We start from the raw sequence: 12782 nt of genomic DNA, 5'->3' as shown, positions 1-12782 counted from the left end.
GTTAAAAAAAGAAAAAGTGTGAAAAGAAAAATAGTCTTACATAAAACCGAACTTTAGCCCACCTGAATGAGATCGGACACCAATTTCCCTGAAGGGCCTTGGAAATAAACAGGAGAGCACTGCTGCAGGCTCTTCTCACCCATGCAGGAAGACATTTGCTGAAACTGTGTATGAAGTGAAGCACAGGAAATAGCCTCTGATGACAAACCGGTCCCTGTGGAACTGTAGCCCTTAGCTGTCCTCCGTGGAATCCTGCTGGGTGTCCTCTTTAACAAGCAGCTAAAACGCATGCCCTTTAAAAATATTGGTTTTGGTTTATTCCACCAGTTATTGTCAGAAAGGATATGGCTATCTGTGCTTCTGAGTAGGAAAAAATGTCACTGTGCATGAGTTTTTCTTGTCATGTCTCTAGACGTGTTCTGTCAAAGAAGTAGATTACGTGCGAACGGAGGCGCACTAGCAGCGGGTGGCATTCGCTTGTTAGCTGATTAGTGATTTCTAACCAGTGGTCTACAGATACATGCCAATCGCAATTGCCAGATTTCCACCAACATGGCTGATTGTTTTGGAATGCGGTTTACTGTTTCTAAAAAAAAAAAAAAAATGCCCTGTGTGGATTGTATAGTTTAGTTTGAAAATTAACAGTCTTATAGAGTGCAACAGTAAAAATGCATGTCAATCAATGCTATATGCTTTTGTTGAAGGCATCAGTTTGCATTAGTTCAACTTGAGTTTTAAATGATCGTGTTTAACAGTAAAATCCCTGGTGAAAAACTGCATTACCCATGATGCTGTAAAGAATCCCACCAATCAGAGATCCACAGCAAGCAAATCGCACCAAATGTCTGCTGAGCCTTGCCCACTCCCATGAAGCACCACAAATGATGTAATTGAGTGTCCCTTGCCTTTCAAAACACTAAAATATTTAAACAGTCAGTCACAATTTAATTTAAGGTCCAGTTCTCGCTATTAACAAACCATTAACTACTACCTTTGCCTCAATAATTTCCTAATTTGCTGCTTAATATTAATAGTTAGTAAGGTAGTTGTTAAGTTTAGGTATTGGCCAGGATTAGGGATGGAGAATATGGTCATGCAGAATATGTGCTTTATAAGTATTAAGAAGCAGCCAATATGTTATTAATAGGCATGCTAATAAGCAACTAGTTAATAGTGAGAATTGGTCCCTGTACTGAAATGTTACCAAATAGTCTATATAAATCTACAGTATATTGTTTCTATCCACCTTATTCTTGCCGTAAAAAAAAAAAAAAAAAAAAAATGGCCATGGCCATTTTAGCTGTACAAAACAGCTAGTTTGCTGCTTGATATTGGAAATTGGTGTGTCTTACATTATTATTGTAATGTAGTGTCTTAATTATGAACACACACATTTGTAGTATAAACAGTTTTACCGTTAACTGCATGTTGTTATTCTACCCCTATTGCAGCTAATGAACCAGAAGTCTATCCCATAGGTTTACTTTCGCATTCAAGAATAAGGTGGATATACACAATCAACAACTTTAAACAGATAGTTTTTTTTTCTTTCTTCTTGGTTTGTTAATTTGGCATTCACAATGGTTCATGGAATTGTAGTTCTTTCCCTCATTAAGAACACAGTCATGTATCTTTGTCTTTTTGTCAGATTTTCAATTACATTTTGCTTCAAATCCAAGTTTGCATTGTTGTTATTCACCTTATAGCTGGTTGCTTGGTTCACAACTTAGAGACTTTTTCAAAATCCTTATGGGGAAATTGAATGGATAAAATACTTCCGGAACCAGCATTCATGAGAAAGGAGAGTTACACTCTGTTGATAAACACAGAAAGCACAAGACAGATAAAGACAAAGCACTGTGAGTAGTTCATTTTTTTTTTTTTTTTTCCCTATTTCGATCAGTATAAATAGGCCTTTTTTTAACCAGTTCTCTCAAGCAAACCCACTTGTCATTATCCTGACTGTTCTGAGCTGCGTTTCCCAAAAGCATCGTAAGCCTAAGTTGATCGAAGAACCATTGTCACCAGTGAAGCTACGATCAACTTAGGTGAACAATGCTTTTGGGAAACACAGCCCTGGTGATCATCTTGCCTCTCTCTGGGCCCTCTAGGTCCCACTAACAGGGCCTGGGTGATTTCTATAACCTCTGTCTCTCCTCAGTGTCTATGGAGCAGATGGGGAGGGGCAGACTGCAGCTCTGACTCGTATCTCAAGGATCTATACAAAAAGTGTCAGATTCTTCCCTGGAAACTATGAATCAATAGTTCCTTCCTGACACTGGCGCTGCAAGCATTAAGTGTGGTTGGGTGCACTGCGCAGTACCTGAGACAGAGAAGGGTGGAGGAGGCGGATTCAAACCTACACAAAATACTCGAAAGTGCAAGAACCTATCTTTGCATATGACAGATTCACGCTCAGAATAGGGGTGAACTCTCTGTGTAAAAGTCAGAAACACTACAACTAATCAGAGAAAAAAACAGTGCATACTTACCAAAATCAATTCCAATGTCAATGAGGGTTCAAGATCAAAATGATTTTGTAAGAGGGTCACATTGTCTCATAACAGCTGTATATCTGTATTCCATAGCCGAGAGGCAATCTGCAGCAAACAGATTCTCTGACTGTTTGTGCATGTGGGTGTTTGGGTGTGAAGCATATCACACCTCCACTTTATCTCCTTTATAGTGCTTAACAGTGCGTTATGAACACGTGAGCAAATATTAGCCTATAAGCAGTAATATTATCACATATAATTTATACTATTATAATAAAATAATATTTACAGTTATTTTATTACAAGTGCACATTGTTTTTATTATGTATTACAATCAATAATTATTATATTAGTACCAGAAAGTTGCTACTACTAATTGTTACTCCCAATTATTTTTATGTTGCTTTTTATTACCTATAATTGCTAAATATTATATGCATGAAATTACAGAAATATGAGCTGTTGTCAAATAAATGATAGAAAATGGCAGCTTTGTGCACTTTGCTAAAATAATTCTTTGTGATGTTAATGTACGCTGCTTTGTGTAACTAAATAAATCCTGCTTATTTTTTTTTTTCCTTCGATCAGTGGCATAAGCCATTATTCCCTTTGTGTTGCCATTCAGCACTAAGCCCTCAATTAAGAATTGTAACTGCTCTGACTGATTTTGTCTCATTTGCTTTATAGGATTGCTTTCAACAGGAAATGCAAGAAGATTTACTATTGTTTGATTGTTACAAGCTGATTGTTAGGCTTGTAAGCCTGAAATACTGAGATACTATGAAAGCAAAGGCAAGAGAGAGTTTGTGAAGAGAGAAAAGCATGATGGGAGAACATCTCGTGTTTGACCTTGGGTGGAAGTTAGAACTAAAGGCTTCTGGAATTGTCCATGATGACTTTAGCGCAGATAACGTGTCAAATTCTTCCACAGGAGTTGCTCCTTCTTGGTTGTAGCTGCAGGAGGGCAAAATACGAAGGTGGAGAAAATAAATAAAAAAGTTCAAACCTGTTCCATGATTTATGGTGAGTCATAGGAAACTAGCAATAGCTTAGCTTCCATAACTCACAGCAGGATCATTGCAAAGCTTCAGGGCCGTATTGCTTTTCTGCTCTGTGTCCCTCACCCACAGGGATAAATTTATCTTTGTGCTCCAACAATATTGCACAGTTTTTGTTCTTCTTCACGGAATACATACAGAACACCTGGGACAGTCACACAGGACCAACATTTACCTCAAAGCTTCGTAAGGATACAGGTCCAGGAGCAGATTATTCTAATTTATATATATATATATATATAAACTGTGAGTTAAATGCACTTGACCTTTCAGACTCATGTCTGGAATTTATAATGGCACAAGCTCCTTTTTGCCAACTTTATACATTGAGTCTCAAATTTCTTTATTATTTTTAATCATAATATTCTATATTACAATTCAGTATTATTATGTAACCTATACTGTTTGTTGTCGAATAGGAATTTGAAACAATAACAAAAAAGTACAACAATATAAAATTGTATTCTTTAATAATAACATTTTTGAGTTTCATTTTAATTAATTAGTTAATTTGTTTATTTATTGGTACTGCCATGGTGATATTTAGTAGGTTGTGGTACTACAGTCTAATGTGCTTGAATATGGTCTTATTTTTAGTGCAGTAAAGGTATCAAATAGCAATACCACTGTACTTTGGAATCTACCATATGTTCCTAAGTACCAAAGTATTGCTATCTTCTACCTTTACTGTACTGTAGTGCTGCATATTAAGTTTGTGTTTAGAATATTCTGAATCTTTTTTAACCTTTTTGCATTGCCGTATAAACCAAATGATCCCTCATAACTGCTTAATAGTGACTTTTCTGTAGCTTTCCACTTTGTTCCAGTTCTTCAGTATGAAATGTCCTGACATTCTTTGTGTTCACATATCAGAACAGGTAGTGCTACATGTGACAGCAGCCGGTGTGACATGGGAGTTAGCATATTTAGGCCAGCGTATGCCGGATTGGGGAAAAGCTTCTGAGAATTATTTCTGGACTCACAGAGGACCAGCGGTGTGAAAACAATTAAGATTTTTCTTTTTTTTGTGACTTTAATTAACATTTTAGTTAATATAATTGTCTCTCAGGTCTTAATCGCTAGAGGTATGGCTAATTAAAACATATATCCTTCAGACTCTTAATAAGTAGGCACACTATGCATACTGATGTACTGAAGATGTAATCTGGAATGCCTGATCCACAATCAGCACTTCTGGAAATGTTCTGACTTGTCAGATGGGGTTGTTAAGGTCCCTTGTCAACCTCTACACAAGACATGACCCAATATACGATATATGGGGGAGTAAAATGATCAGTAAAAAAAAAGACGTGATTATCAAGTATATAATATCAAGTAGCCAATACAAGCTGGAATCTCATTTGTATCTAATTATGCTAATTATTAACCTAATTCTAGTTTGGGCATTTCAGATGTATTATTATAAACTAGGTCAATTAAATCAGTTCTCAAAAGTGTAGTCATTTAAAACTGGACATGTTCACAAAATCACAAAATGATCTTGAATTAGACCTTTTATAGTTAATGTGAAAAGGTGTTTTCTTTTTTTTGAAGCCTTACTTATTTCTTTATTTTTATATACAAATACAAAAAGTACCCAGTATAGAAAATTTGGAAAACTCTTGTTTAAAGTAATTAACTAATACTTTTGTTATTATTATTATTATTATTATTATTATTATTATTATTATTATTATTATTATTATTAGCTATAGGTTGTTGCACATATAATTTAAAGCATATACTGTAGCAGCAGCTCCTAAATGTATCATTGTAACACATTTGGCCAGAGATTGCCATTACTCATTATTCTTTCTTTCTTTCTTTCTTTCTTTCTTTCTTTCTTTCTTTCCAATTCTTAACATGTTCAGTTATTGAAAAACAGTAATATTCGATTTAACTATATATATATATATATATATATATATATATATATATATATATATATATATATATATATATATATTAAGAATAAATAATGCTTAGTGACTCATTTCAACTAAGATTTCAGTTCAGTTTCAGCAAATAAGTGTTTAATGTATAGTAGTTATATGTAATGGACACAGTTATATATACACACTACAAATAAGTGGTTAAAAAAGTACATTGCATCTCATCATTTTCTTTAAGATCTTGCCAGCTTGCAGAGTAGTAATGTTTCAATTTAGGTGTCTTTTCACATTTGTTCATTAAAAGGAACCAAATTTGTCTTCACTGAAATTACTTGAATAGCCAAAGTGTGGGTGTCCACATAGTTTTGATAAGCTTGTCAGAATTATGAACATAATTACATGTAGGCCTACTAAATACGCCATACAAGTCTTACTGATTCCACACACACACACACACACACACACACACACACACACACACACACACACACACACACACACACACCTGTTTACAGTACAAACAGAACGTTTTACTGTTTGCATTTCTAGTACAACCCTCTTTCTTTAGCTCAAGTATGCAAACCTATTTGCCACATGCACTGTAATTAATATGTTGTTGTTTTTTTAAACTAAAAGTAAAAAAAAAAAAAAAAAAAAAAAAAAGGCAACTTGATCGTTTTATATAGTATGTGATTATATGTGTTAGGAAACAGCTGTGGTGTGATGAGAGGTGAACACAGTGAAAACTTTACAGGAAATGGAAAACCGATTGCTCCTCAAAGATATTTTTTAAACTGCATTTATGACGAAGAACTGCACGGATACAGATATTATAACAATCTATCGACAAACACACACCTTGTCCTCTGTTTCTCGCTCTAGATATGTACGGATTGAAGAACGCGCTGAAAGACGGGGAGGAGCCAAAGTCTGCCGCCATTTTCATATGAAATTTAAAGGGGACTGAGGCGATCACGAATTCGTGTACAGATTATCGAGCTTATCACAAAATGTTTAGGAGGGCTTTTTTGACTCATTTTTTGACTCATGCATTCTAAAGGGGAAAGTTTTCTACTGTATGCCTTCTGGGGTAAATAAAAACAGGTGGATAATAAGAATTCAAACACAGTCAAACAAACAAACTCTGTAGTAGAAGCCACATCTTAGTATGAGCTCCCAGTGAGTGTGGAGGAGGAGAAGGTGAGGAGAGAATTAAAAGGAAAATGAGCAGGACAGAACCAGTGAATGTCTCCTGTGAGTCACCACGGAGATATATTGGTGGTAAGCAAAAGATCAGAGCCAAAATACCCAGCAGACCAGCAAATTCTTATTCTTCTTACACACAATGGCATCAAATCTCATGTACCCCTATACTGATGAGGTCAAAGCCCACTGTAGTGCCACTTTCATTCCCCTTCACAGTTGCAAATGACCACTTATGCTTCAATAATCGTGCAGTGGTGAGATGTTTTCATGTGTTTGCATGTGATACTGATGTACTTCTGAGAATCTAAGAGCTCTGATGGTTCTACTTGACAAAAAAAAAAAAAAAAACATTATCTGTGGTCAGATGCAGGTTAGTTCCCAGTTAAATGTTTCATCACGAAAGCACAGACAGTGATTTTAATTGGATACACAAAACGACTCCATATGTTTTGAATGTGTTGTAATCTACATCATATCAGTATTTAGCCATAAGCATATTGCAATAAACTCTTAGATTTATTCAATTATTCTCTATTTGTTTAAGCAAAGTCTGCATGTGGGCTCAGGGGAGATGGTTGGTCTCAGCGTGATGAGTATGCATTTGGGTCTGAAAATCACTTCAGACAGCCAAGGTAGGGGACAAACTGTCTTTACTTGTGCCAGGCTGTCATGGCAATGAAACAAGTCATTACTAAACTGGCTTCACAATCGACTCCCTGGGCACCAACAACCGATCCACCTCAGATGTTTATCCAGCAAAGCCTAAATGTGTAACTGGATTACACTGCTCACCAAATTACAATCTTTTCATGTGATGACTGCCATCTTTGTCTTTCCAATAAGGCTTTCTTGCTCACAGGTTTGGAAGGAAAAGTGGAATGTTTTATTTAAAGCAGAATTAAAATCTTAGTGAAGTACGTATGCAAGGTTTGTGTTGTGATCCACTATTTTCAGTGTCACATCCACCTTCAGAAATCATTCTAATATACAGATTTAATGCTCAAGAAATATTTAATTTTTGTGATGCTTTTTTTTTCAGGATTTTTCATTGAAAAGAATATTCAAAAGAACAGTACTTATTTGAAATATCATTTTTTCCCCCTCTTTGTAACAGTGTAAAAGGCTTTCTGCATTTTGTGGAAGAAGGAATTGTACAGCAAAGAGACGCTTGAAAGCCACATCAAAAACTGAATACATTAGAGGAATCTTTACAGTTCCTTTTTTAGAAGTACTGACCTTCTCAGCAAATCCAGCAATTCTGTGTTTAATCAGATGTGTTTCCCATGTAAACTCAAGATTAGTACACAGCCTTCATGAACATATAAGATAAGCAAATGGCCACTTTTTTTCCCCCTCTCTAAGACTTGTAACCTGAAGCAGCTGTGTACGTATCTTAAAGCAGAGATGAAGAAATATCTTATCTGGGATTTGGGATACCCTTTGAGCTACATTTCTTTCTGTCAAATGTTTCCTTTGTTCCAGTCCATTCAATCATTATGCTAAGCTTTCCCTTATAGATAACACTAAAGCGTTTCGATTCAGAGGGACTGGAACTTTGGAGATGTGATGATCACTGGGGACGTAGGTGTAGGGCTTTGCTGAATCCTCGACACCCCCACTGTTTGCCCACATCAAACACTGATGTAAGAGACACATGATACAAAATCTAAGAGTATTTGAGGTACATTAGTTCTATTTGCTAAAGGTAAATCAAAGTAAGTGTGTTTTAAGCAGGTGGACCGGAGTCAGCTGGACCCATAGAGCCTGCCTCTGTTGGTCAAAGAACTTGGTAGTTTTTAGGGCTTTTCACACTGCCCTTAAAAGGATAGCTTACCCACAAATGAAAATTACCCTATGATTTACTCACCCCCAATCCATCCTAGGTCTATATGTCTTTATTCTTTCAGACGAATACAATCAGAATTCTATTAAAAAATGTAGTGGCTCTTCCAAGGCAGTGAATGGTGGTCAATATTTTGAAGCCCAAAAACGTACATCCATCCATCATAAAAAGCACTCCACACGGCTCCAGGGGTTCATAAAGCCCTTTTGAAGCAAATTGATGCATTTGTGTGAGAAAAATATCCATATTTAAAACTATAAATCGTAACTGTCATATGCACGTTCATGAGAGAATGTTGTTCCAGCCCCTGGATATAACTCTAATATAACTCTGATTATATTCATCTGAAAGAAGAAAGTCACACACACCTAGGATGGCTTGAGGGTACGTAAATCATGGGGTATTAGTCCCTCGTTTGCCCATGTATTTAAGTTCCTGTCTGTTCAGTTCTAGTTTGTCAGGTCTCATCTACGGTTAACGTGTGTTTCCAGCCTCCCTTGTGTAGATTACCTTATCTTTGCGGTTAGATGGTTAGAAAGTTTGACTCCTGACCCTAAGGTTGTGGGTTTGAGTCTCGGGCCAGCAATACCATGACTGAGGTGCCCTTGAGCAAGGCACCAAATCCCCAACTGCTCCCCGGGTGCTGCAGCATAAATGGCTGCCCTCTGCTCCGGGTGTGTGTTCACGGTGTGTGTGTACGCACTTTGGATGGTTTAAATGCAGAGCACGAATTCTGAGTATGGGTCACCATACTTGGCTGTATGTCACTTTCACTTTTTCACTTTCACTTAACAGGTCACATGTTTTTCCAATGAATGACACTGACGCCACAAATATGTAAATAGGAATCTTAACTGGGTATATTTGTACAATGTGAAACACCATCTTATGAATACCCAGACCTAATTGTTAACACCAAGTAAATTATGAGCACGGTACAAGATAAGCTAAGACTTAGTTTACCAGGGTTTCAGATGACCCAGAGTTAGCTATTTCAAGTGTGAAAAGCCCTATTGTTCCATCACTCTTAAATGTAGGCCACTCATTCAAGTGCCATGCTTTCTATACTGTCACGGCTCATAGCAAATATTCCCATTACTTCAATTCATTTTTCATCTAAAAAAAGAGACCAAATTAAATTACTCATATGCTGCTCTTTTATTCACTATATGATTACGTCTTAAACCTATAGCACCCGGGGAGAATACAGCTCTTGCTAAGTAGGTTTTGTAAACACCTCCAGATTGCACAGTTCTTATGGTTGATGTGAAAGGCATGATAGAGATGAAGCAATTTCTCTTCTGAAGAGCTGGAGGGTGAGTGTCACTGTCATTCGTCTTCCTGCAGCATTTAATGACTACTACAACAATAATGAGGATATTTTATGGACTTCTCTTTCCACGGCTCATCTGCTACATGAGAATTAGTACAGAATATACGTTACAAACAATCCCGGTGATGACGGATGAAGCCTATAAGTGTTCGCCATATATAATTGGTGGTCCAGTCATAACAATCCTTATGAGAGAAAATGTATGCTATTAGCCGGAGAATTTCACCGTATCCCACAACAGATTCATCATGACAACAGCGATTACAGAACAACAGGCGTATGCGCCGTATATATGTAGTTTGAGGATAATCAAGACATGAAAAACACCAAGATTACTCTGATTAATGGAGAGGCTAATACATTGAAAAATACGGAGTATAACAGGAGAAAATAGAGAGGAATGATCATATGTATACCATCCCTTTGATACTCAGTGCACATCTGACACTTGTATACAATTTCTAACCATATCATTCAAAGACAGCTCATCTTTAGTATTTCCTGTCAATTAGCTTGCTAAATAAGCCCCTGGAAAGCTGTGGCATCATACTCTGAAGGTTGTAATTTGCGAATGACTATTTGATTTGTTATTAACATCGTAATTTCAAAGTTCAAGGGAAATTTTCACTGAGAAATTTCAAGTTTAACACTCCAGTAAAAAGAATCAGTATAATAATTTATTTGCACTATCCTTTTGTCAGGTTACCCTTAAAGGTCATTCAGATTTTTTTTTCCTCAAGCTTTAGACACAACAAAATGAATAGCAGGCTACTTTCTTTCTTTCTTGCAATTTCTTGAAAGAAATTAGTTATTTTAATATTTTTTTCAGCAGTATACAAGTACATACTATACATTATAAAGTAAAAGTATAATGTAATAGATGTCATTTTTCAATAAATGCTCTTTTTGAACTTTCTCTATTCTTGAAGAATATCAAAGTTTCCACAAAAAATATTAAGCAGCACAACTGCTTTTGATGTTGATAACAATAACAAATGTTTCTTCCAAATCAGCATATTAGAATTGTTATTGGATGCTGAAAAATCAGTGTTGGCATGAAAGGAATAAATTATTATTATTATTATTATTATTATTATTATTATTATTATTATTATATTATTATTATTATTATTTATTTTATAGAAAGCAGTAAATTTTAATTGTAATAATACTTCATAAAGTTCCTTTTTTTTTTTTTTTTTTTACTGTATACTGTATTGCATGAAATAAATGCAGCCTCGATGAGCATAAGAGACCTTCAAAAACATTTTTAAACATCTTACCGACTCCAAACTTTTGAATGGTAGTGCATATATATTCCAAATGGAATGGGATGGTTGATGAAATACCACAAACTAATGTGGCACAACTGAATTCACCCCTGTGTCTTTAAACCTGTGCTCTTAATTCTGCTTCATCATTCTTCATTGCTCTGGCACTCTACAGATGAAAAAGCATCACATTTATAGACTGAATGGTCATGCTCCAAAAGTTCAATTAAGGAAAAACATTCCACTCAACCTTTATGTGATAGGATTACCAGATACATTTCAAAAGAATGAGGAATTCTATCAAGGCCTCTCGTAAAACCCTCATCAAAAATCTCCATCATCTTACAACCGCTGAAAAGAAGAATTACAACATGACAATGAAAATGCGATGCTTTCAGAACGATTTAAAGAATATCTGCTTTCCAATGCCATTTCTTTGCTTAACTGAGAATATAAACAACTTCTGCTGCAAAGTCATTAAGATGTTTGTTGCAAAAATGTGAATATTTTATTAGCTCGAACAGATGTGATCTACAAATTACTGCATTAATTTCTATATCTATCTATCTATCTATCTATCTATCTATCTATCTATCTATCTATTTGGCACATTTGTCTTGATTATTTTTCACAATACTCAAAATTATCCAACAAAATTATCCCAAATTTGGTTTTGAGTTGCGAGAGGGGAAGAGAGCTCATGTGACACACCCTCAATCATGGAGGCACAGACAGGGAGCCTGAAGCCTGCCTCAGGTACTCGTCCCATCATTCTTTCTTTCAACACAACTGATGTAATTAGCACCATGGCACCACACTGAGCCTAGTGATGACCAAATTAGTGCAACACAAACAAGAGGCAGAAGGTTAACTGCTGTGTGATGCCAGCTTGTTTTGATCGGAAGTTCTTCTGCATTGCTGAAGTTACGTGGGGACTCTTGCTTGACAATGCTGTCAGATTCCTGGGGCGAAACGAGACACTTTCTACCCCCACAAAACCGTCTTAGCTGTTTCATCATTTGTAAATGACACCTTATTATTCTGTCTCCCCACTGCCTGATTCCCTCTTCTCATTAGGGATTTGATCTATTTATTTATTTATTTATTAATTTTTAATTTTTATTATTATTATTATTTTTGTTTTTTTCTAAAGCACTTTGAGCACCCTTGAGCTGTTTGACAACTGCAAAGGATGTTGGTGGCAAAATGAGAAAAACAAAAGAAAGGCACGGTTACATTATTGAGAATTTTTTTTTTTTTTTCTGTCATATTAACTTCTCAAATTAACCTGCAATTTACATGACTGGAATTATTACCAAAACTGATTTTTATTTATTTATTTTTTGGCTACGTATTACATCATATTGTGGGTTTCATATATGAAACAAACAATGAGTAATTAAAAAAAAAAAAAAAAACAGCATTTATTTTGTAGTCTAGATATTATTTTGCTTGCTTGGCCAATTTACACTCAACTAGATATGTGATTTTTGATCGATGGATTAATCTGCATTCAAGCCACATGCTTTTAGATATGAAAGTTAGACACACCTACCAAAAAGCAAAAATCATAATAAACAATCATTAATGAGATATTGAGTTAACATGCTCCGCGATACTGATTTAATTGTGCACATTTGGCATGAATTAGTTCAAATGAAATGTGGTGGATTGCATCTTTATT

The sequence above is a fragment of the Cyprinus carpio genome, chromosome B7 (genome assembly GCF_018340385.1).
Source record: "Cyprinus carpio isolate SPL01 chromosome B7, ASM1834038v1, whole genome shotgun sequence".
Classification (NCBI taxonomy): domain Eukaryota; kingdom Metazoa; phylum Chordata; class Actinopteri; order Cypriniformes; family Cyprinidae; genus Cyprinus; species Cyprinus carpio.
Note: the sequence above shows the minus strand (reverse complement) of the source record.